The following is a 27,191-nucleotide window of genomic DNA, read 5'->3' as shown; positions in this document are numbered from 1 at the left end:
TCTGTGTTCCCAGGTGTATAAGGCTCTGTGTTTCTGTCTTGCTTCCTGTGTTCTTGCTAAAATTCTTGCTAAAATGGCTCAACTTGTTGGTCTGGTTCCCTATAATGGTAAAAATGATTTTGCTATTTGGAAACAGAAAATGAAATATGTTTTGATTCAACAAAAAGTGTTCAAAGTTGTTGATGGTACTTTCCTTAAGGATACTACTCAGGATAAAATTGATGAAATGAATGATCTGGCTAGGGCTACTATTGTGTTAAATCTATCTGATTCAGTGATTAGGAAAGTTGATCATAAGGAATCTGCTGCTGAAATGTGGAAATTGCTTGATACTCTGTATACTGAAACCTCTATGTCTTCAAGAATGTATCTGCTTGAAAATTTATTTAAATTTAAGCTTGATCTTGCTAAATATATATATGACAATGTGGATAGGTTTCAGAAGCTAGTTGAGGACATTAAGAGATCAGGTGATAAAACTATAGATGAATACACTAGCATAGCTCTGATGAATGTCATACCTGATTCCTATAGTGATGTTAAGGCTGCCATTAAGTATGGTAGAGATTCTGCTCCTCTAGACCTTATAATTAGCTCCCTGAAATCTAAAGAACTTGAGCTTAGGGAGAGAGCTGCTGATAAGAATGCTTATAACAAAGTTTTAAATGTCAGAGAAAGATCTAAATCTAGAGGGGGCAATGAGCTCAGTAGTGGTTCTGGTAATACCTCAAACTCTAGGAAAAAGTTTAGGTCTAGGTCTAGAAGTAAGGATCCTAAAACCTATAGGAAGTGTTTCAACTGTGGTGAAGTTGGGCACTATAAGAAAGACTGCACCAAACCCAAGAAGAATAAGTTTCCCAACAACAATACCCAGGTTAAAACCCTTGTGAATGTTGCTACTTATGATAATGTGAATGATTCTGTCTTTATGGTGTATGATCTGCAATTTTTTAATGCTTCTCCTGCCTGTCCATTTACATCTAATGATTGGCTATGTGATTCTGGATGTACTTATCATGTGAGTCCTTTCAAGGAAGTGTTTTCTGAGCTGAAACATGTAACTAAAACTTTTGTGTCAATGGCTGATGACAAGAAATGTGAAATTCTTGGAATTGGCACTATGTGTTTAAAGTTTGAAAATGGTTATGTGCTCAACTTGAAGGATGTTAGATATGTTCCATATCTTTGCTATAAACTGATGTCTTGTACTGCTCTTGAAAATGAGGGTATGGGGGTTAAAGTGGGGGGAAGGCTGTATGAAAATTTGCAAAGGATCTATGTGCCTGTTCAAAGCTAAGAAGAAATGTGGTTTATATGTATGTACTGTTGTGCCTCTCTCATGTGAAAAAGCTTATGCTAATGTTGTTAAAATTGATAGAACCATGTTGTGGCATAATAGGCTAGGTCACATGAGTGCTAAAGGCCTGAGTATTCTAAAAAAGCATGACATCCTGTCTGATAATGATGTTCATAGTGAGTTGCCTTTTTGTGATTCTTGTGTGCTGGGTAAACAGCATAGGGTCTCATTCCCTTCTACTCCTGCACCTGCAAATGTGAGTACTTGTATTCTTGAATATTTGCATATGGATGTTTGGGGGCCAGCTTCTATGTCTTCTCACTCTGGATGTGTCAATTTCTTGTCTGTGATTGATGATTTTTCCAGAAAAGTGTGGTGTTTTTTGATGAGACATAAGTCTGAGGTGTTTGAAAAACTGAAAACCTGGAAAATTTTGATTGAAACTCAGACTGGCAAGAAAATTAAGGCTATTAGAACTGATAATGGCCTGTAGTTTTGTAACAATCAGATGGATGACTTGTGTGATGGTTTTGGAATAAAAAGACACAAAATTGTGCCTTATACCCCACAGCAAAATGGGGTTGCTGAGAGAATGAACAGAACTTTACTTGAAAAAGTGAGATGCATGCTTTCTAAGTCTTGATTGTCAAAAAAGTTTTGGGATGAGGCTTTATTAACTGCTACTTATTTGGTAAATAGGTCTCCTTCTGTGCCTCTGGTTGGTCAGTGTCCTGAATATGTGTTCTATGGAAAGCCTCTTACCTTTTCTCACCTGAGGATTTTTGGCTGTACTGCTTTTGTGTATACTAAGTCTGATAAACTTGAGCCTAGATCTAGGAAAAGTGTTTTTCTAGGGTATCCTGAAGGTGTCAAAGGTTATAGAGTCTAGCTAAGGGATGAACCTGGGTTCAAGGTCATAATAAGTAGGGATGTAGTCTTCAATGAAGATGAATTCCCCTGCTTAAGATTGACAAGTAGCCCAGATCCTATAGATGTGGACAATGAACCCCTCAACGAGGTGGAGTCCACAGATACACTCACTGGAGTGGAGCATCCCAATGATGCTCCAAGTGAGGTGGAGCAGCCATTCTGGAATACTTATCCAGTCTTTACACACCTGATGAAGGAAATCCAAATGTGATGCATGATAATGCTGCCCAAAATGTTGCTGGCAATGTGCCTAACGCATGATAGCCCTGTTAGAAATTCTCCTCCTGTTCCGGTCCAGAATGTGATACATAGCCCTAGTGGCATTCAAAATGCTATAGATAATACTAATTAGGATTATGTGTTATCCAGAGATAGAACTAGAAGGGTCAATGTCAATAGACCTTCTAGATTTGATGGCTTTGTTGGTATAGTTGCTCTTATAAATTTGGCTTTCAATGTGTATGAAACTGATGGGAATGAGCCCCAAACTTATAAGCAGGCTACTAAGTCTAAATTCTGGAGTCAGTGGCATAAAGCCATGTTGGAGGAGATGCACTCTCTGAAAATTAATCTTACTTGGATTCTTGTACCTTTGCCTCCTAGTGCATCTGTGGTTGATTGCATGTGGCTTTACGAACTAAAAAAATGAGGTGGAGGGCCTTAGGTACAAGGCTAGATTAGTGGAAAAGGGCTTTACTCAACAAGAGGGGGTGGATTACACAGAGATTTTTGCCCCTGTTGTTAAATTCACTACTGTCAGGATGATGTTGGCTTTGTGTGCTCATTTTAATTGGGAGTTAAAGCAAATGGATGTTAAAACTGCTTTCTTACATGGTGATCTTGATAAGCCCATTTTTATGAAACAGCCTGAGGGCTTTGTTGATCCCAAGTTTTCCAATCATGTATGCTTGTTGAAAAATGCCTTATATGATTTAAAACAGTCCCCTAGGCAGTGGAATATCAAGTTTAACACATGTACGTAGAAGTTAGGTTTTGTCAAAAGTACCTTTGATGCATGCTTATATGTTAAGAATCTTGATACAGTGCTTGTGTTCTTGCTTTTATATGTTGATGATATGCTTATAATGGGTCATTGTTTGAAAACCATTAAGGGTGTGCAAGCTGCCTTGAGTGAGAATTTTGACATGAAGGATCTGGGTGATACTCAGAAAATCTTAGGGATTAATATCTATAGAGATAGAAAAACATCTACCCTTGTGTTGCATCAAGAACCTTATGTGTACAAAATTCTAAAAAAGTTTAACATGTTTGATGCTAAGCCTACTTCTGTGCCTTTAGTTGCTCATTTTATGTTGAGTAAAGATATGTGCCCTAAGTCTCAGTCTGAAGTTGATGCTATGAAGAGAATACCCTATGCTAATGCTATTGGATCTGTTATGTACTTGATGGTTAGCACTAGGCCTGATATTGCCTATGTTGTGTCTTGCCTTAGTAGATATATGTCTAATCCTGGTCCTGTTCATTGGGAAGCTCTAAAATGACTTTTGAGATACTTGAAATTAACTGCCAAGTATAGGTTGTGCTATTTTAAGTGTGATGAAGGTGTTTCACTAACTGGTTTTGTGGATTCCAATTATGCTAATGACAGGGATAAGAGGAAGTCAACTACTTCCTATGTGTTTACAGTTTGTAAGTCTTGCATAAGTTGGAAATCCCAGCTGCTGCGCATTGTGGCTTTGCCTACTACTGAGTCAGAGTACATTGCCATTACTGAGGCAATGAAAGAGGCTGTTTGGTTAAAGGGAGTACTCTCTGAACTTAAGTTTGTGAAGTCTTCTCTTGTTGTGTTCTCTGATTCTCAATCTGCTATTCAGTTATGTAAAAACCCTGTTTTCCATGATCGGACAAAGCATATAGATGTAAGGTTTCATTACATTAGGGATATTGTAGAAAAAGGTGAAGTCTTTCTTCAAAAGGCGCATACAGATAAAAACCCAGCTGACATGGGAACTAATCCCTTACCATTAGAAAAACATCTTTTCTGCATTAAATATTTGCACTTTGATCTAGGATAGGTTGCATGTCCCGAGGGAAAAGACCTCAGCCACCTTATCAGTTGTGGTAAGGGTGGTAGGTGGCTGGAGGCATGAAGTCCTTTTAGACTAATGGGTGTCAACCCCTCTGGTGTAAAGGCAACCTGGTGGTTCCCAAAGTGCTTGTGGACTTAGTCCTTTGGTGCTGAGGGATCTGCCTTGTAGGCTGTGATGATCTTGACCTTAGCTTATAATCAGTTTGGTTTCCCGGAATAAAGTCCAAGGTGGAGTATGTTGGATATTGATGGACTTTCTATTTGGGCTGGTTATTTATTTGGCCCATGTGTTATTGATTTGGGCTAAGCCCAAATGACTTACCTCTTGCCCCAGATGCTGCCACGTGGTCTCTCACCCGGATCATGGCTCTGAGCCGTTGGATTGTGGAGTGTGTTAGTTATCTGAGTGGAGAGACTCTTGAGTCTCTCATTCAATCAAACTCTCTCTCTCTCTTCTCTCGGCAGACCTAAATCTCTCTCTCTCTTTTCCCTTTCTTCTCCGATGGATCTTTCACCGTTCTTGGGTGATCTCTTACGGTTTCTTCAGTGATTGAACAAGTGTGAGTGGTGGTGAAGACAACTGCTTCGATTGCTGAGTATTGTGAAGAACTAGGGTTTAGTGTGTGAGGTTTTCTGTGTGAGTTTGTGTTTGGTGCTTCCAGATCCTGTGAGGTTGAGTCGTGGGGTGTTGCTTTCTGTGGTGAGAGGTTGATCTCTAGTCAGATTCAACGGTGCTCCCTTGGACTGGTTTCTGGTTGAATAGATCTGGTTATTGGCGGGTTCCTGAGCCATCTTTTGATCTATTTCGTTCTCTCTTGTTCTTTGTTTTAACCTGCTCTTTTCCTTATAGATCCGAGAGGATCTTGTTTGTGTTACTGACTTGTGTGGTGAGAGTGTACAGGTTGTTAGGAGACTTGTTGATACATCAAGAACCCTAGATTAGCATATCGACTAATATTGTAATAGTTGATAGTTCTTTGGTTGTAATCCTGATAACTCAACAAAATCAGTCGCGTGATTAGAGTTTGACTAAGCTCTCCTAATGAAGAACAAAGAGGTCTTGGTAAATAGTGAATCCGCACCTAATCTGATCCCTACAACTTATTTGGATGAAAATAGTGAAATAGAGTTTATCAAAAACCAACCTAATAGTGAAAGTAGTAATAATTTGGTTTAGTATATCTTATTATTAAAAGTTAGTTTAGTGAATCACACAATAAACTGAATAGTAGAGATAGTCTGTATGAATAATTGTGGTTTAGTATATCTTATTATTAAAAGTTAGTTTAGTGAATCACACAATAAACTGAATAGCAGATAATAGTCTGTTTGATAATTGTAAAGGTGAGATTGTTTGACGCCAACCATATAATGGGAGCAATAATGATTTGATTTGGTCAATCTTATTAATATCAGTGCAGGAGAATCATATACACAAAATTGACTAGTATATTACAGTCTATCATTTATTTAGATGAAAATAATGAAAATGAGATTATAGCTTCTTTAGAAATAAATGTATGATGCACCAATATAAATAGTTGATTATAAAGCCATAGAAGAGGAAATTGGAACCTCAACGTGTCATCAAAATTTGGCTGTCTGAAATCACTATTGACCTCTTCCATTACATTAGAGAAGAATTTTCATTCAGATACCATGGAATGCACACTAAAGGTATTGTCTGTTCTCAACTATGTCACAATTTCTTTCTATACATGATTCTTATCAAATCAACAAATCAACTTTAACATTGTGCAGTATTGTCTAAAGAAGCATCAAGAGTCAAAAGAATGTAAAAAACATAGTGTTGGAGCAAATAGAAGAGAAATTCAACAAGATACAATAACAAAAAGCACCCATCCTCGCACTGTTGAGGAGATAGAGAGGGTGATTGTAAAAGTGGGACTTGAAGGACTTTACATACAATTTGAAATGTGTTACAAGTGTGGTGTGAATAAGATTTTTGAAAAAGTGGTCACGAAGTTTAGTCTGAGCTTGGGAACTTTCAGAATAAAATACACAGATGAAGAGAGGGATGATATATTATTAATAAATGATGCTGATTTACATCTTTGTCCAAAGTACCATTTTCATGTCAGCAATACTAGTACCTGCAACACTTATATCTTCCTTTTTATAGATTAGTAGTATATCTTTATTTATCATGGTTATCATTTATTAGTAGATAGAATTGAGTCCTCGCCATTTTCTGGTTTTCTTTATGGTTCTTTCGCGAATTGTAGAATCGTATAGTTAGAGCATCTTCATCCGTGCTCTTAACTTGGTCCCAGACCCACTTTTACTCTTTGTCCTTAGGCAAGAGTACAACACCTACATCCGTGCTCTTCCGCAAGTACAAGCTCAAGTGTCCCACCATTCTATTATTCAATTTAAATACTTCAATTACAAAAACATTTCTACAATATAAAAATACATTAAAAAATAAAAAAATACATAATTAAAATCCCAAAAAATAAAAATTACATAATTAAAATCCTAAAAAATAAAATACATAATTAAAATCCTAAAAAATAAAAATTACATAATTAAAATCCTACAAATTAAAAATTACATAATTTTTAATGTTGAAGTGGGAGTATTTATAGATGAAAATGTGAATTTTGGGGGAAAAAATTGAAAAATAAATTTAAAGTATGTAGAAAACGGATATAATTTATTGGGAAGTGGGAAAATATTTTTTTTATTTAAAAACAATTTTTTAAATTAAATTCGAATATAAAAAAAATAAAAAATAAAATAAAGAATTTCCAATAGCTAAGCCGTTGGTCAATCACAGCCTGTCACATCGACCTGCTCAGCGGCACGGACGTGCTCTTAGCTAAGAGCACCGTCCTACCGCTGGCAAGGACGGACAAGCTGTATTGGCGGACGAGCGGTGACCCCGCCGCTGGCACGGACAGACGGGGCACCACTGCTGATGCTCTTAGTAGTATTCAAAGTATCATTTTTCATCATTTTCTCATGGTTTATAAAAGTAATTCCTTAACAATTTCCTCTTCCCATCTCTATCTGCTACTCCATCTATCAACCATTTAAATAGTTATTTTTAACTTTACACGAGTTTTGATGTGAAGAAAAGTGAATGGAAAAAGTTAGCGAAATACGAGTCTCATTTTTAGTATTAATTTTTTAATGTAATGTGTGTGAAAAAGTTAGTGAAATATGAAGTTCGCATACTATAAGTAAGAAAAAGTAAATAGATCTTTAAATCATGGACATCTCAAAATGACAAAGTAGATCTTTAAATCGTGGACAGAGAGAGTATGTTTTCTCCCCATACCCTAACGTCGAGATCCTTTTTTCACAAAGATCATCCGGTGAAATGTATATTCTCCTAGGGGTGTGCATTCGGTTTCCGGTTCGGTTTTTTTCAAAATCGAATCGAACCGAAAACCGAACTTTTTAGAATTCGAAACCGAACCGAAAAATCGAAAAAAAAAAAAAAAAAAAGGGACCGAATTTTAAAATTCGGTTCTAATTTTCGGACTTCGGCTTTTTTGCTCACCCCTATTTTCTCCTCAAAATGACAAGTTTATTTGATATGTGAAATGTATTATCTATACTATTGTGGTTTAATATTAGTTAAGTTAATACTACTAATAATAATTTTAACATGGTGTGAAAGTTTGGTTTGTTACAAATAAAGAAAGCGTTGAGAATATGTTCAGAAACTTCATCAAAAACACTAAAGTGACAAAATGGCCTTGTTGTGAGGAACAATTGCAATATTGCAAGAGTCTATGTTTAGAGTCAACAGAGAACTAACAAAAACCGGATGGAAGAATATCTGCGGTCCATTGAAACCGTGCAACAAATTCGAAAGTATGCAAAGCTGCTAGAGAAGATCTCAAATTGTCCATATACTGCAATGAAATCATCCAAAAGCAAAGGACAGTCAAACAATGTGCAATTTATAAACAAAGAGGAGTACGGGTTTATGTTATCAAAACTTCATCTAGAAAATACAATGGTAGAAAGAAGTGACGGGCGGGCAAATGATGTCATTTGCCATATCGAAAATAAAGCGTGTTGATTGGGAGGCAATCCTAAGTTTATTTTCATTTTGCTTCTTAATTATAAAAAACATAATAAAAATTTTAAAATTGTAAAATTAAAATTTAAATCATCGGTCAGCTGACGTATTCTCAGTGGGCCACTGACGTTATCGCTGACCAGCGCCTATTCTCCTCCTACTCTCAACGCACGTATCTCGAACGTCAAGACATAACTCCTAATTCTACTCGTCCCTGCAGTTTTGTGGATAAGTCCTTTAACAGTTACCTTGTTGATTTGGGCAAAAAGGATTGGGTAGTGATACATACGTCAAAAAAAAAAAAAAAAAAAGAGGATTCCTTCGATGATTGATCATGGCGGACGAATAATACAAGAATGGTGGTCGGGAAAAAAGAAAATTACCCATTAATTTAGGAGTATAAATGTCTAACCTTATAACACTTTGCCACCAACATAAAAGTAATTTATCGGCATCTAATACTTGTACTCTCTTTGTTCCATAAATTTTGTCCCATTTTATTTGGGTATGGATTTAAAAAAAATAATAAAAAGTGAGTTGAAAGAGTTAGTGGAAGGAATAAGATGAATATGGAATCCACTATTAAAAATAATAAAAAGTTAAATATGACAAATTTTATGGAATAGGCTAAAATGGATAAATCAAATGTGACACTTTTTAGGATGGAGGGAGCACTAACAACAAAAACAAATCATAACCTTTTCAACTACTTTGTTGGTCAAAATCTCGTTTAGTTTCTTAGAAAACCTTTTCTATATAATAGTATCAAACTAAGTCTTAAATTGATTAGTACTAGTATATAGTATATTAAATTCATACATAAATAAATCCAAGAAGTGTGATCGAGTGGCAAGAGACTCTTCTATTCTTAATCAAATGATCAAAGGATCGATCCCTTGATGTATAGTCACTTGGCCTGAGATTGTCTAGCACCAACCTATAGTGAAAGTAGTAACGTTTAAGGGTGGAAAAAAATACAAAAATACCGCACGGTACGTATACCGAATCCTTAGTGCATACCGAAAAATCGGTATATATTGAAATATTATATTAATATCATATTATATTTATTTATAAAATAGAATTAAATAGAAAAAAATCACAGAAAATCCTACTTTTAAATATTTTGTGTATAAAATATATTTTTTCGTATAACAATATTATGGTATACCGTGTAGTAGAAGTGCGGTATACCGCAATAACGGTAAGGTATACCGAAAAATCGGTATATATTGAAATATTATATAAATATCATATTATATTTATTTATAAAATAGAATTAAATAGAAAAAATCACAGAAAATACTACTTTTAAATATTTTGTGTATAAAATATTTTTTTCCGTATAACGGTATTATGTATACCGTACCGTAAAAGTGCGGTATACCACAATAACGGTAAGGTAACGGTATCACAAATTAGTCATACCGAACTTTCAGTATACCACAATGTTCGGTATGGTATCGGTATAATATTTTGTCATACCGCAGTTTTCGATACGGTATAGCGTTCTCGCTGCGATATACCGTACCAACCAACCCCTATACGGTTTGATTAGTAAATCTTATTATCAAAAGTTAGTGCAAGTAATCATACAGTAAATTGATTCGGTTCAGTAAATCTTATTGTTGTGATTTTAGTAATAGTGAAAGTGAATCATAAATATACAATAAAATTTAGTCCTTATGAAAATTGTGAAGGTGAGATTGTTTGACACCAACCAAATAGTGGAAGCAATAATTAATGAATTGGTTTGGTCAATCATATTAATAAAAGTTAGTGCGAGAGAATCATACAATATATTACGATCTATAATTGATTTAGAAGAACATAGTGGAAATGAGATTATGGCTTCTTTCAAATTTAATGTATGATATATCAATATAAATAGTAGTAGATGTGTAGACGATAAAGCCATAGAAGAGGAACCCCGAGAGGAGTCAAATCAACGCTGAGCTCTCTTCCATTACATTAGAGAAGAATTTTCATTCAAATACTATGGAATACACATTAGAGGTATGTCATAAATTTTCTTCTACACAAGATTTTTTACCAAATCAATAAGTCAACTTTAAGATTATGCAGAATTGTCAAATGAAGCAACAACATACCGAAGAACCTAGCGTTGGAACTCCAGATTCAAAGTCAGCAGAGAATCCTTCACATTTGGAAGGAACAAGTAGCAAAGAACGTCAGCCAGAGAAGGTGATTGTAAAAGTGCGACATAAGGAAGATTTCATAAGATTTGAAATATGTCCCTACTGTGGTGTGAATAAGATTTTTGAAGAAGTGATCACAAAATTTGAACTGAACAGGGACACTTTCAAAATAAAATATACTGAAAACAATAAAGATGTATTGATAATAAATAATGATGATTTACAACTTTGTCCCAAGTTTAATATACCTACCTACGACACATGGGGATCTATCAACAACACTATTATCTACAGGACTTGTATCTACCTTTTTGTAGAATTGGATTAGTGTATGCTTATTTATCATAGTTATCTTTTATGTCTAGATAGAATTGATGAGTCCTTTTTCTTTTTTCTTTTTATGGTTCTTTCCCGACTCTTAGTCCGTGCAGAACTATATAGCTAGTGGTATTTAAGGCCTCTTTTTCTTTATTATTCTCAACATTTTATCAATGTAATCCTTTAAAATTTACTTTCCAAATCTCTATCGACTACTCCCTACTTCCATTTTTTAAACTGTCATTTTGACTCGGCCGAGTTTTAAGAAATTGTATAACTTTGTGAAGAAAAGTGGATGAAAAAAGTTATTGGAATACGAGTGGTCCCATTTTTTGTATTTATTTATAACAGTTAGTCTCTCTATCTCTCTAAACTACGGACAGTTACATGAATGCAACTTATGTACTCCCTTCGTCTCATAATAGATGTCACACTTTCTTTTTAGTTTGTCCCACAAAAGATATCATATTTCTTTTTTAGAAAAAACTCTCTCTCACGTTAAATAAATACTCCCTCCGTGTCACACCCCAACCCTTATGACTTATGCACTTACTATAAATAAATTCAGAAATTTTAAATAAATAATCCACGCGCCAAGTACATATAATGCACATATTATATAATTTCAAAACCCAACACTTATCAATTGAATATACCAAACCATTCTAAACTGCGGTGGGACCCTCTCACCACTCTATATACTATAAATTTATCTACAAGCAAAAATGATGAAGAGGAGAAGGTTGCCAAAATGCATCAGCCGCCGACCCTTATAATAACTGTAACTCACATCAACCCACACATCATTGATATCTTATTCCTGAAAAATGTTAGTGGTTTATATGAGCCACAACTCAGTGTATATAAATATTACCTTTAATTCCACATCTCAGATATCAATATATTCTTTAACCAATATATAAAACAATAATCAGCAAATATTAAAATTAATTCCATATACGTATGCATATGTCACTCTGTTCAGTTTATTATTCTGTGACAAATCAAGTCTGGCATCTGCCCGGGATTCCTCTATGACTTTAAGGTCCCTCTGTAATTGGACTCATAGGTCCCTCTGTATTTGACCCGAAGGTCCCTCTGTAATTGGACTCATAGGTCCCTCTGTATTTGACCTGAAGGTCCCTCTGTAATTGGACCCGAAGGTCCCTCTATGACCCGAAGGTCTCTCTATGTTTTTTTTTTTCAGATCCAGGACAAGACCGTCAGAGATCCTCTTTAATCACATGATTCATGTACTTTCAATACCACATCATATTCCACCATCAATATCAAATAACATATAACCATTTCAGGCTCATATCATATAACTAAAATATTTACTCCAATTTAACACATGACAATCAACCACATAAAATATGTAAAATTAAAAGTGTGATTTATACACACCTGGTCACGATAGATAAACTTATCGAACTCCCGATTCGACTCTTGATTTATAACACTCGGTACGAAACTTTTTTCTCAACTTCTGTTTTCCTTCTGAACCCTTTTTTTCAATAGGTATATGTATATATATTTGTACGTCGGCCATTTTGCCTGACTCATACCAATTAAATGAATGTTATAATTACAAGTGTCTTGCTCTTATCTAAAAATGCAGCACGTACGTCAACCACATAAATAATAATATAACAATGTAGTAATTATATTAACAAAACGTACATAGCAATTTATTTAATGCATGTAACCTTTTATCCAAAAGCATACATATATATATTATATTATAAGTACGTATAAGTACTAGTACTATATACACATGCACATATATTTAAATAATTATAGCATATACATTAATTTAATTACATACTATATACACACTTCTACTTAAAATTCTCCTGAATCAAAACTATCTATATATTCAACTATACCGAGTCAATCATAAAAATAAATATATTTTCTATGATACACTTCATATCTCTGTAGCATAAATGACAATATAATATGCAATATGATGATATGCAAAATAATGTAGATTTCGGGTTAGGGATGTCACACTCCGTCCCACATAATTTTATCAGTATTCCATTTTAGTCCGTCCCACATAATTTTATCCATTTCACTTTTACCATTTTTGGTAGTGGACCTCATATTCCACTAACTCATTCCTACTCACATTTTATTATAAAATCAATACTTTAAAAGTAGGACCCACATCCCACCAACTTTTTCAACTCACTTTCTATTATATTTCTTAAAACTCGTGCCCGGTCAAATTGTCCCAAATTATGTGGGACGGAGGGAGTATTCTATTTTCTTTCTCCATCTAACACAAAAAACTATATTTCCTAAAATCACGTGTCATTCCCCAAGTATGACATCTATTATTGGACGGAGGGAGTGAAGGTGCTGGCAGCGGAAGCGGGCGCGTAAATAACAATCACATAATAATCAGATCTATTTAGCAGATTATTTAGACAAAACCTATTCGCGTAATTTTCACATGTATCATGCTCATAACTTGAATTAATCATGCTTTAAGAATATTGAAACCTAAAACATGCTTTTCTACGGAGCAAAAAAATACCTAAATAATTCTCCAAAGAATTGAAGATGGCTAGCTTCTTCTCCACGTGATGCTTTGAGTACTAGACCACAAATCTTCTCTCTGGTTCCCGAACTGTATCCCAATATCAGTGTGGGCTGATCTTACTAGAATACTAGGACTTAAATAAAGAAGACAGAAGAAATCCTTTTTGAAACAGGAGAGGAATTCGAAAATTCCTTCAGCTTAGGGGCTGAAAATTTTCGAAAATTTTAAAGATAAAATTGTGATGTTTTTGTCTCCTTTATTCTCCTATTTATATTAAGTTCTTTTTGGGCCCAGACAGGGATGTTTTGGATATGGGCTCATCCAATTTACTTTTTACTAATTAAATTGAACCCACAATTTAATATAAGTTATAATTGGAATATTACGAGCAGCCACTACAGAAGTAATATTGAACTCTCCCCATCCAAATCCGAAATTACAAGTAATCCGGGTTTCCGTTTAACTTTTATTTCCTGCCACTGATAAGTAGTCCAAAAACTCGGCACTTAGGTATTCGCCTCCGCGATCACATCGTAGGCATTTGAAAGAGAGAGTCTAGGTGTGAAAATGAGTACTTCCTTGGCCCTATTCCCCTTTGACCTAAAAGGTCTCTTAGTCATCTTGCCTTCGAGACAGGACTCACACTTCGAAAACGGTTCCTTCTCAAGACCTTTAATAAGATCTTGATCAACCATCGCATGAATCCTTCTTTCGTTGGCATGACCAAGTCTAAGGTGCCATAAGTACGTTTCATTCATTGAAGTCGAAGGTTCTTTTCTTTTCTTAGAAATTTTCGATGTAGCATTGAGTTCTGATTTACGTTGATTAAATTGTGTAGAAGTGATTGTGTACAGATTGTTTTCCATGATACCACGACAGATATAAGAAGCATCTTTCTTAATAACGCAATTGTCATTAAAAGAAATCGAATATCCATCAAAAGACAATTTAGAAACCGAAATTAAATTTCTTCTAAAATAAGGTATCAACAAAACATTCTTCAAAATCAAAAATCTATCACTAGAAAAATGCAAATAAACGTCTCCCACCGCAACGGCCGCCACTTTCGTAGCGTCGCCCAGCTGGACTTCGATCTCACGATCATGTAGCCGTCTTGTCACCTTCATTAAGTCAGGATCAAAACATATATGATCAGTTGCTCCAGTATCAATAACCCAAGTATGAGTAGATGTCGAAGCCAAACATGACTCGACTACTAGAGCATGGTGCATACCTGTAGCCTTGCCCTTCTTAGGACAATCTGGCTTCCAATGACCCTTCTCTCCGCATTTGAAGCACTTTCCAGTAGGCTTCTTGTCACCCCGCTGTTTCTTCTTTCCCTTAGCATTTTTAGCTGCCACTGGGTTCGGCGCCTTTTTCTTTCCTTTTCTAGGCTTAGAGCCAGAGGAATTAGGCGCCAAACTCATCATAGCTACCTTAGCTTGAACCATGAGGTCCTCCGCCGACTGAAGTTCAGTCAGCAGCTCTGCCAAAGTGTAATTCCGCTTGTTCATCTCAAAATTGAGCTTGAACTGTCGGAAGCTAGGGAGAAGACTTTGAAGGATTATAGTAACCTGGGACTCGGGATCGATCGTCCCTCCCAATACCTCAATCTGGTTGAGGTGACTCATCATCTCGAGGACGTGTTGCCTCACAGACGAGCCTTCCTTCATAGACTTCGTCATGATACTCCGAAAGGCTTGAGACTTAGCTGTTCGATTCTGAGTACCAAAAAGATTTGCGAGATTCGTCATGATCTCGGCGGCAGTTTCCATGGCAGAATGCTGATGCTTGAGTACTGATGACATAGAAGCCAACATATAGCACTTAGCCATCTCATTCGCCTTATGCCACCGTCTATGCGCATCTCGCAGTGCTTGCGCGGCATTAGCTGCCGGCACAGCTGGGCGTGGAGTTGTGAGCACAAACTTGTACTCTTCGGCTGTGAGAACGATATCCAAGTTTTGTTTCCATTCGATGTAATTTTGGCCCTCGAGTTTGTTTTCTTTGAGAATGGCAGAAAGAGGATTAAAAGACATCTCGACGGATTTTATTGCACTGCAAACAGAAGATTTTACTATTTGTCATCAACTTATGTAAGGAAATTGAGTAGATTAACCATAGAACTTTTCAAAATCTTACAACAGCAAAATTAATAAATTGTATCCTCCTTTGGAGGTTAATACGCATCAAAACTTTGGCAATTTTACTGGTCACAACACCGACGCATCAATATCTTCCTCCTTTGGAGGTCAACACGCCTAATGCTGCCTAAGCACGACCATTAGATTTAGCATTACAGAATTTTATTTCTACAACACACTCCCATAACAATGTTCTATCTCATAAATTCTGATTGAACCCTGAAAATTGCAGTTCCTTAGGATTATTGTCCCCACTTTGCATGTGGCAATAATATTGGGAACCACTTTCTAGTTCATTCTATTTATTATGTGAGAAGTCCGCCCTTATGAACTTACTGTTTTCGTAGGATTATTGTCCCTACTTTGTAGGTGGCGATAATATTCGAAAATCAGCTTCACAAAATTTGGCAGTCCAACCGATGGAGACCATATATAAACTTATAGTTCATAATTATCGCTTAGATATTTTAGTTATGGTTTTTCATTAATTATCCTTTAGCCTAAGACAGATTAAGACTAATTAAATTCTGTTGGTATTTAATTGACTGGATAATTATATCTTTTATTATCTTTAGTATCTTAGTTCAGGAATTATTAATCTAGAATTTAATTCTTATTCATGTCATATTATAAGATATATCTAAAATAAAGTACATTATTTATAATCTTAATTAGACATGAAATATTAAATTCATATAATTTCCAAGTTCAAGATTAGGAAGAAAATTAAATTATATCATTTAATGTAATCTTATATATATCTATCTTATTATAGATTCTAGATATATTATATTTAGGAAACTATTAAATTATTCTTATCTATATCATCTAGGATATAAAATATTCATAGATATAGAAAATAATCCAAATATTCCTAAAATCTAGGGAAATCTTCCCAAAATATTTTATTTCATTAAATAATATTATTTTTAATGATTTCTATTAATTAATCAATTAAATAATCATTAAAAAAATCTTTTGTCAATATCTTGCGATTCGAGGTTGGCACGAATCTACACGACGAAGATTTGAAAATATCCTCCGGAGACGCTCGCCGGGGCGGCGAATTCGCCGCCCTACCGGCGCCGGTAGGCGCGCCGCTTCCTCCCTTCTACTTCCCGGCGGTAAACCGCCGAGTCTCCGTGCCTCCACCGAATTCAGCCAGCCATGCAGCGAAGGCCGCACAGCTCCGGTGTACTCCCACTGCTCCGGCGGTCTCGCGCTAACCAGCAACCGCTGCACTTGGCGCGGCTGCTCTCGGACGTGCGCCGCTAGTAGTGGGCGAAGGGTTTAGGGTTTCTAGGGTTAGGGTTAGGGTTTCCGGCGAAGAAGACAGCCGCTGCTCTCGGACGAGCAGCGCGCTCCGCCTCCCTCCACCACCGACGCAGCAGACTCCGGCTTGGGCGTGTGGTCTCGACCGGCGGCGCGCACGAGCCCATGCTCGTCAGCGCGTCGCCGCGTGATCACTTCCCTCGGCTCCCACTCGACGTCGGATATCGTCGAAATTGATCGGGACCGGCTAGGGTTACGACGAATTTTGGCCGGCGGCGCGCGCGAGCCCTTGCTCGCCGGCGCGTCGCCCCATAGCCGTTGACCCTCGGCTCCCACTCTCTCGACTACCCTACTTCGATCGCACGTAGTGCGATTCATCCCGGAGCAAGCGCCGACTAATAGCACATCTCGTTCGTTCGAATCATTCAAGTTCTATGATTCGAATGTTCTTGAGTTCAACATGCATAAACCATAATAACAAAAACACAAGAACATGCTCCGTAATCAAATAAGACATGCATACATGAATTTCACGAAATTTAAATCCAAATAATCAGAGCCAAAGACTGGCTCTGATACCAATTGAAGGTGCTGGCAGCGGAAGCGGGCGCGTAAATAACAATCACATAATAATCAGATCTATTTAGCAGATTATTTAGACAAAACCTATTCGCGTAATTTTCACATGTATCATGCTCATAACTTAAATTAATCATGCTTTAAGAATATTGAAACCTAAAACATACTTTTCTACGGAGCAAAAAAATACCTAAATAATTCTCCAAAGAATTGAAGATGGCTAGCTTCTTCTCCACGTGATGCTTTGAGTACTAGACCACAAATCTTCTCTCTGGTTCCCGAACTGTATCCTAATATCAGTGTGGACTGATCTTACTAGAATACTAGGACTTAAATAAAGAAGACAGAAGAAATCCTTTTTGGAATAGGAGAGGAATTCGAAATTCTCTTCAGCTTAGGGCCGAAAATTTTGAAAATTTCAATAATGAAAAATGCGTTATTTCTGTCTCCTTTATTCTCCTATTTATATTAAGTTCCTTTTGGGCCCAGACAGGGATCTATGGAAGGTTTTGGATATGAGCTCATCCAATTTACTTTTCACTAATTAAATTGAACCCACAATTTAATATAAGTTATAATTGGAATATTACGAGCAGCCACTACAGAAGTAATATTGAACTCTCCCCATCCAAATCCGAAATTACAAGTAATCCGGGTTTCCGTTTAACTTTTATTTCCTGCGCTTAAGATTAAAATGTCCATTAATTAATTAATGTCTGCTATTGACTTAATTAATTAACTTCTTATTAATTCCAAGAGTGGACTTAGCATGAAACGCTTATTTATTATTCATAGAGTAATCACACTCCAACTAGCTAGGTTCCGAATAATAAAACATTGTTTCGCGCTCCTCTTGAGGACATTATCAAACGAGACTCAGCTCGCGCACGATTCAATATAATAGCAATCCTAGCACCGCTAGATATTGATCACCACTACCCAATATATCAGGATAATTGGGTTACGAAAAACTCGCACCATTTGATAAGTCAAAGCAGTGCATAATCAATACCGTATGCTCAATGCTAACCTACATTGATTAAGAAATAAATATTTATCAAGACCTCGCCTTTCAGTAGATAGCCTAAGGCAAGTCTTGCTGTTAGATCCGTTCAGTGCTATACCACACCAATGTCATCTTATTTCAGTAAGGCTTAGAAATATGCGGACTGACATTGCAACCTTTCTCGTTGGATAGTCAAATTCCAACTAGGTTGTGAAATTCATCTTTTTCTTTGTTTAGAACTGACCGTATTACCTTAAAGTGGACGACGCCCACAACCGGTCTACTAAAACAAAGACTTAGACTTTGTTAAGTTAACTTATACATTTAAACATGCATTAACATCCATTAAATGTAAAACATAACAACATTATGACAAAAAATAATCTGTTTTATTTATTGGAAAATAAAATAAGAGTTTTACAGTATTCAATCACTCGAAACGTGATTTCTAGTATACAAACTCTAACAATCTCCCACTTATACTCAAAACACTTTCGAGTATACAAAAAAAATGTGCTAACGTCAAAAAAAATCTCCCACTTATACTGAAAGCGGATTGAGGTCTTGAATTAGTCGAACTCTCATTCCTTCAACATGGCTTTCATACGGCTTTACCGCTAATGCCTTCGTGAAAGGATCTGTCAGGTTGTTCTCTGACTCAATCTTGACCACTTGTATGTCTCATCTCTGCACTATATCTCGAATTATATGATACTTCCTCTCTATGTGCTTGCTCGCCTTATGAGCTCGTGGTTCCCTCGAATTTGCCACAGCACCAGAATTATCGCAATAATGTGTGATGCTCTTGGGCATATTCGCAACCACACCTAAGTCCAGAAGGAAGTTCTTAAGCCATACAGCCTCTTTTGCAGCCTCCGAAGCGGCCACATATTCGGCTTCCATGGTAGAGTCCGCAATGCATTTCTGCTTTACACTCTTCCAAATTACAGCTCCACCTCCTAAGGTAAACACATATCCGGAAGTTGATTTTCTTGAATCTACATCAGATTGAAAATCTGAATCTGTATATCCTAAAGGACAGAGCTCGGCTGCATTGTAAACTAGAACATAGTCCTTAGTCCGATTAAGGTACTTGAGTATGTTCTTTACGGCAGTCCAATGTCCTTGGCCGGGATTGGATTGATATCTTGCTACCATGCCAACAACAAAGCAGATATCGGGTCTAGTACAAAGCATAGCATACATGAGACTACCAACTGCCGAGGCATATGGTATTCTTCTCATTTCTGCTATCTCAGATGCTGTCTTAGGACACATCTCTTGAGATAAATGGATGCCATGTCTAAAAGGTAGGAAACCTTTCTTGGCATCTTGCATGCTAAAGCGTCTAAGTACTGTATCGATGTAAGATTCTTGGGATAAGCACAACATTCTCTTAGCTCGGTTCCTAAGAACCTTGATACCGAGAATGTGTCCCGCATCACCCATATCTTTCATCTCGAATTGGCTGGACAACCAAGTTCGCACTGATGACAACTTCTTTTTATTGTTTCCAATTAGAAGAATGTCATCTACATATAAAACTAAGAACACAACATTTCTCTTTTCAACCTTCTTATACACACAGCTTTCATTGGGACATTTTTCGAATCTAAACTTTTGAACTGTTTGATCGAAACACTGGTTCCATGATCTAGATGCTTGCTTGAGGCCATAAATGGTCTTCTTAAGCTTCCAAACCATGTGTTCCTTGCCATTTACCACATAGCCTTCGGGTTGTTCCATGTAGATGGTCTCCTCAAGACTCCCGTTTAAAAACGCAGTCTTGACGTCCATCTGCCATACTTCCAAATCCATGTAAGCTGCTATAGACAAAAGTATACGGATCGATTTGAGCATGGCCACTGGGGAGAAGGTCTCATCGTAATCGATGCCTTCCTTTTGGGTATACCCCTTAGCCACTAGTCTTGCCTTAAAGACTTTAACTCGTCCATCGGGTCCACGTTTACGTTTGTATATCCACTTGCTCCCAATGGCAGTACAGCCTTCGGGTAGGACAAACAAATCGTAGACGTCTTTGTCTACCATTGATTGTAGTTCCGAATTCATTGCTTTCACCCATTCGCAATGATCGATATCTGCCTGCGCCTCTGCAAAATTCTCCAGGGATCAAGTACATTGCTGTCCGAGGAGTGATCCATGCACTCACCCAAACCAATGTATCTATCGGGCTCATGAGAGACCCTCCCACTGCGGCGCGGCACTACAATATCTGGAGTATTAGTTGAAATTTCTGGAATTGTTGTTACACTAGGTAGTTGTTCTTGGTTAATGGAAGTTGTGACTTGAGTGAACTCTTCAAGAGCTATCTCACTGCTGGGCTTATGATTCATTACATAGTCTTCCTCTAAGAATGTGGCATGAGTGCTCACAATCACTTTCTGATCTCTGAGACTATAGAATTCATAAGCTTTCGTTCCTCTAGGGTATTATATAAACACACAAACCTCCGTCCTAGATTCCAGCTTAGTTGGATCCTTTTCCAATACATGAGCCGGGCATCCCCATACTCTGAGATGTTCTAGATTGGGCTTTCGCCCATTCCACAACTCATATGGGGTAGTAGGAACTGATTTAGAAGGTAAGTGGTCTAAGAGATAGGTTGGATCCTTTTCCAATACATGAGCCGGGCATCCCCATACTCTGAGATGTTCTAGATTGGGCTTTCGCCCATTCCACAACTCATATGGGGTAGTAGGAACTGATTTAAAGGTAAGTGGTCTAAGAGATAGGTTGCCGAAAGCAACGCATGCCCCCAAAACGAAGTAGGTAACCGTGCATAACTCATCATCGAGCGGACCATGTTTAATAAGGTCATATTCCTTCTTTCAGCTACGTCATTCTGCTGGGGTGTGCCCGGCGCAGTCGTTTGGGATTGAATTCCCGCCACTGATAAGTAGTCCAAAAACTCGGCACTTAGGTATTCGCCTCCGCGATCACATCGCAGGCATTTGAAAGAGAGAGTCTAGGTGTGAAAATGAGTACTACCTCCATCCCAACTAAGTTGAGTTAAAATTTTGGGCATAGAAATTAAGAAATTATGTTGAAAAGTATGAGAAAGGAATAAAGTAGGACAGATAAAGAAAGAGTAAAATAGGTAATAAAATAAAGTAAGAGTGATTGGATGTTTTTTATTTTTTTCTAAAGAGGAAACAACTCAACTTGGTTGAGATATCCCAAAAAGAAATACGGCTCAACTTAGTTGGGGCGGAGGGAGTATACGAGAGAAGCCAAACCGACTCACCATGTAAGTACTCACACAACAAACACCGGGTATAATCCAATTTGAATTAAAGCTCGTGTTTGTGTCATAATTTTGGAAACCCGTTTAACCCACAAATCCTAATTGGCTAAAAGTACAAGAAAAACCCTAAAACATAGATTTCTTTTAGTTAAAAATTGCAACCCATCGGGCCAATCCACAAACCAGCCGAGCTAACCCATTTTACCCACAAACCCTAATGGGCCAACCCGTTAAGTCCATGTGTTTGGGTTGCAAAATTACAATACTAACCTACTAATTTTATTGGACTATTCAGGCCGATCCACGAGTTTTGGCTTTGATTGGCATACTTATCAGTATCAACCAAATAATGGAAGCAATAATGATTCTCTTTGGTCAATCCTATAATTAGAAGTTAACATGAGAGAATCGTTTACTAAATTAAAGTAGAGGTCTGTTATTGATTAGGGTGAAAATAGTGAATGAGAGATTATCAAACACAAACCAAATAGTGAAAGTAGTATGATTTTGTATCTTTTTGATAAAAGTTAATCCAAGTGAGTCATACACTAAATTGAATAGTAGATTACAGTCATTATGAAATTAGTGAAAGGGAGATTTTTTACACCAATCAAATAGTGGAACCAATAACGATTTGGTTTTGTCAATCTTATTGTTATAACCTATCGAGGGGAATCGTAGGCAAAATTCAATACACCCGAGTCGTATTAAAAATGAAATGTTTTCCTTTTATTAAAAACCGAAATAATTTGGTTTAATAAATCTTATTGATAAAAGTAAGTGCAGTGAATCATACAATAAATTGAATAGTAGATTATTGTGTGTGTGAAAATAATGAAGGTGAAATTGTTTGACACCAATCAAATAGTGGAAGCAATAATGATAAGGTTTGGTCAATCTTATTAATAAAAGTTAATACATGACAATAATACACTAAATACAAATAGAATTGTATTTTACGGTATATCATTAATTCAGGAGTATGATATACTCCTATCACTATAAATAGACACAAAAGAGGCCCAAATAGAGAGAAAACAATAAATAAATTCTCATATTTGAAAGGAACAAGTACCCTCAAGATATACGCATAGAAAGCACTCATCCCTGCATTGTTGAGAAGTTTGAGATGGAGGAGGTTCCAATGTTTAATATGAGGGGCAGGGTGCCCGGTGATGTATTAATGAAAATGCATTATGGATCTGAGGTATATTTATTTATAATTCCATTTTTAAATGGTGCAAAGGAGCTATATAAAAATGTTTGTTCCAAATTGAATAAGGAACCAGACTCTATCAAAATTAAATACCTAGATCATGAAGAGGATGAAATATGGCTTCAACATAATGATTCTTTCAACTTATGTACTCAACTGCCCAAAACACCTGATGGACTTCCTCAATATGATTTTAATGTTTATGATATTGTTGATAATGATGTTTAGTTGGTAATAATAGTATTTATATTTTATGTCTTGGTACCGTTCGAGTTTTCTTCACTTGATTCTTTCCCGAACTATTAGTAGTCGAACGAGTAGTGGTATCTTGTAATGGTGGTAATTTATTTTAATGGATCAATTTTTTTCTAGTATCTATTGTTCTTCTTTATATGTATACAAATCGAATGTTAGTTTTAATCATATGCATTGCTTGCACTATATCTAGCTTTAAATTGGGATTTTGTGCCTCAAATTTGAAAACAAGAATTGAGAGCAATTTTTTTGTTTACTTACACTCATATAATAACCGGTGTTTTACGCAATCAGTTTTGGTCGATTTAATATAGAGTGAATTACATATTTAGGACCTATACTTATCACGACGAATGTTTGCGGTCCCTATACTTATAGAATATCATTTGCGGTCCTTATACTTGTACTTATGCACGTTTTAAGGTTCTTTTCACTTTTTGATATTTTTTTGGACAAAAATACCCCCAAAGAAAAAATTTGTACACTATTTTCTCTCTTTCATCCTCCTTCTTTCTTTTTCCTTTGTCTATAATAAAATTAGAACTAAAATTATGGGTTTGTTAATCTTATTTCCTTGTATTCTGTTAAATTTTTTGAGAAATTTAATCATATGATGATAAAGTTTATATTTTCACGTCATTTTCCTTCATCACACTAGAGTATTTGTGATCATGCTTCAAATGTGGAGTATTATAATTAATGATCTCGTAAATAAAAGATTAAATTTGAACGACAAATTTCAACAAGTGAATATTTGAATCTAATCAATCGTAAAGTGAGGAATAATAAGCAATAAATGGAATGTATCAAATTATGGTAATTTTGGTTGTGTGTATTTAGCAAGTGGGCAGCGCCCGTGACTTATGTGGGTTCTCACATCAGAAATTTCTCTTCGCAATTCTAACAAAATAATGTAAAATAAACTTCTTAGCTGAACATTTGATTTGTCTAATTTCCTTCTTCAAATATGTCTCATCTCAATTTTTGTTGTAATTATACAAGTCGTTTACAAAAAAAAGAAAGAGAAAATATGAAGAAGAAAGAAAAAGGAGAGAAAATAGAAATATATAAATTTGCCCTTCATTTATTGGGGGTATTTTAGTCCTAAAAAATGTCAAAAAAAAAAAAAAAAAACCTTAAAACGTGCATAAATACAAGTATAGAGACCGCAAATGATGTTTTGCAAGTATAGAGACCGCAAACGTACGTTGCAAGTATAAGTCCTAAATATGTAATTTACTCTTTAATACATGTCCATTACTAAATTCAATGCCACATCAGCAATAGTGGTGCTTTTCAATACATGTCCATTACTAAATTCAATGCCACATCAGCAATAGTGGTGCTTTTCGCGTGTCTGCTAAATTATGAGAGCCACCTCAACTATATCAATAAGTTTTTTTATTAAATTTCTGACTATATTTTTATGCATAAAAATAGTATAATGACATTGTAATTAACATGTTCTGCTAATTTGATATGTTAGTATTATTTCTAGAGAGTAAAGATTAAAATTGGTTCTAAACATATGATCAGCAAACAATGTTAATTTAAAATTTTCACTTTTTAAAAATCGGGTCCGTAACAAACAAAATCATTGTCGATTCGGTCCTTTTTTACCGAATTAGCCGATTTTGATCACTCTAGCTAATTTTTAAAAAAAATATAAAATTATGAAACACTAGAAAATGCAAAATCAAAAATCAGAAATTAGTAAGTACAAAAACCAAAGAATTATAAAATGTTTAGGACCTATTTGATCTTGTTTATGAATATGTTTTTTGTTTCATCTTCGACGAAGTCCCATAATGCTATGTAGCAGATTCAAAATCCAAATTCAAAACATACATATATAGAATTTTTTCCAGATTCTGGAGCTAGATTGAAATTTCAAAATTCAAAACTCAAAATTCAACAAAAATTAGGATTTTCATTTAAATCTATCAAATTACTTGAATATACAAACAAGTGTTACAATGTCCATGATGTTTATTTGTTGGTGAGTAGTAGTATTTTAATTTTTTTCTAAGTACCGTTCGCGTTTTCTTCGCTTGATTCTTTCTCGAAATTTAGTAGTCGAACCAAGTACGGTTTGAGTTTTGTTTGTTTGCTCCTTCATGAATTTTAGTAGTTGAACCAAGTACTGTTCAGGTTTTCTTCATTTGGTACTTTCCCGAACTTTTAGTAGTCAAACAAAGTATGGTTCGGGTATTCTTCGATTGGTTCTTTCCCAAACTTTAATAGTCGAACCAAGTAATGTTCGGATTTTCTTCGCTTGGTTCTTTCCTGAACTTTAGTATCGAACCAAGTACAATTCGGATTTTCTTCACTTAGTTCTTCCCGAACTGTAGTAGTCGAACCAAGTAGTGGTATCTTACAATGGTGGAAATTTATTATAATGGATCGATTTTATTTTCTAGTAGCTATTCTTCATTTGCATACTACAGTTGGAATGTTTGTTTTAATAGTCGACGCCGCCTCTTCTAAATCTGGCCTCAAATGATATTAACAATGTAATAACTAGTATAATTGATATGTTGGCCTTATTTCTGAATATATTAATTAATGTAAGTAACATGTTCTTGCAATTGGATATGTCAGTATTACTTCTAAATGTATCTAAAATTGTATTCATAATTCCTGGGCCTAAGGGAAGCCCAATGTTAGTATTATTGCTAATTATATGTAAAAAGGTATCCATAAGTTTTGGGCCAATTGGGCCGAAGAGAATCCTAATGTGTAATAACATAAACTGTGGCGCCAGTGCAAAAACTAATAATAAAATAATATGAATATTAAATAAAATGAAAAAGAATAAAAAAGAGAAAATTATCTATTCAACTTTTCCCAAAATTATATCATTGAAAACAATTTATCCACGTAAAAAGCTGAAACTTGAAGCCTGACAAAGTGACAATATAAAATCCCGACTATTTAAAGCCAAAAGAGATTGCGTTATTGCACAACTAATTACACATTGATAATTGTGATTTATAGCCGAGATTGGATGAATACTTCCAAGGAAATTTAATTAATTAATGATGGTGTTTGTGGGTAATTATGTAACTTGGGCTTTGAGTTTTAATATTCAAGTTGTGGTCCATGTTGTGTGATTTATTAGGTGATTTATTATTAGATTGACCTATTTTATGATAAAATGGGAGGACGAGAAGAACTATATTGATAAGAAACAAGATTTGTAAAATAAGATAAGAAATGCGGACTTTGTGTTAAGATAAATTCAGATGAAGGTTTTTTTCGTTGTTGTTTGGTAGACAAGAAATTATCTAGATTTTGTATTAATAAATCAAATTAAGTAGTACTCCAATTAATTAACTTTGATATAAAAGACCTATATTTCACAAAGAACAAAACAATTCCACCCCAAAAATTGAGAATTTGGAATCATTTCAACAAAAGTACTTATTGTACCATCCACTAATTCAAGCAAAATTTACGGAAAATCAAATAAGCCTAGATCAACCAAAGGATCATTATTGCCTTACAGATTCAAAATGAAAAATTGGTTGAACTTTCAAATAGAGAAAATTAAAGAGAAAAATTAAAAAATCACAATATCATCTCTGCATATTCTAGAACCTATATTCATCTAAGTGTAGAAATCAAGGAGAAACCCACCCCAAATTTCAACGACAATAGAGTGAATCACACTTCACACTCTATGTGAGTTGATCAATCAGTCAAGCACAGGAAAGCTAGGTAATGAATCAGCGTCTGCTAGTGAAACACACTCAAAAAATGAAAGCTGGGTAATGAATCAGCGTCTGCTAGTGAAACACACTCAAAAAATGAAAGCTGGGTAATGAATCAGCGTCTGCTAGTGAAACACACTCAAAAAATTGAAGGGTAACCGACTCGCCGAGATTGAAAACGCTAACGCCGTGATTAATGTCGCCCTGCAGAATCCGGACAGACGCCATGATAGAGGAAGGGGTGGGGTTGCTGGTGGTACGAAATTAGGCAACCTGAAGGCGAAGAAATAGGGGAGAAGGGTTCGTCAGTGGAAGATTGATGCAGGGTATGAAACATAATTTTTTTTTCTTGGTAAATAAATAAGATAGGAATACTATC

At 35.7% G+C, this 27,191-nt stretch overlaps 1 long non-coding RNA gene across 1 annotated transcript; it reads right to left on the bottom strand.

Annotated features, from left to right (window-relative positions):
• Positions 1 to 11,366: 11,366 nt before the first annotated feature.
• LOC148923555 (uncharacterized) lies at positions 11,367 to 12,303 on the bottom strand. The gene is made up of 2 exons (XR_016132271.1): positions 12,219 to 12,303; positions 11,367 to 11,631 (listed from the first exon to the last, which is right to left on the bottom strand). It is a non-coding gene; the product is annotated as an uncharacterized LOC148923555 (long non-coding RNA).
• Between the last annotated feature and the right edge of the window lie 14,888 nt (positions 12,304 to 27,191).

Source organism: Salvia hispanica, chromosome 6 (assembly GCF_029641045.1).
Source record: "Salvia hispanica isolate PSC_SH4W2 chromosome 6, Shi_PSC_v1, whole genome shotgun sequence".
NCBI lineage: Eukaryota > Viridiplantae > Streptophyta > Magnoliopsida > Lamiales > Lamiaceae > Salvia > Salvia hispanica.
Note: the sequence above shows the minus strand (reverse complement) of the source record. Positions and strands in the feature narration are given on the sequence as shown.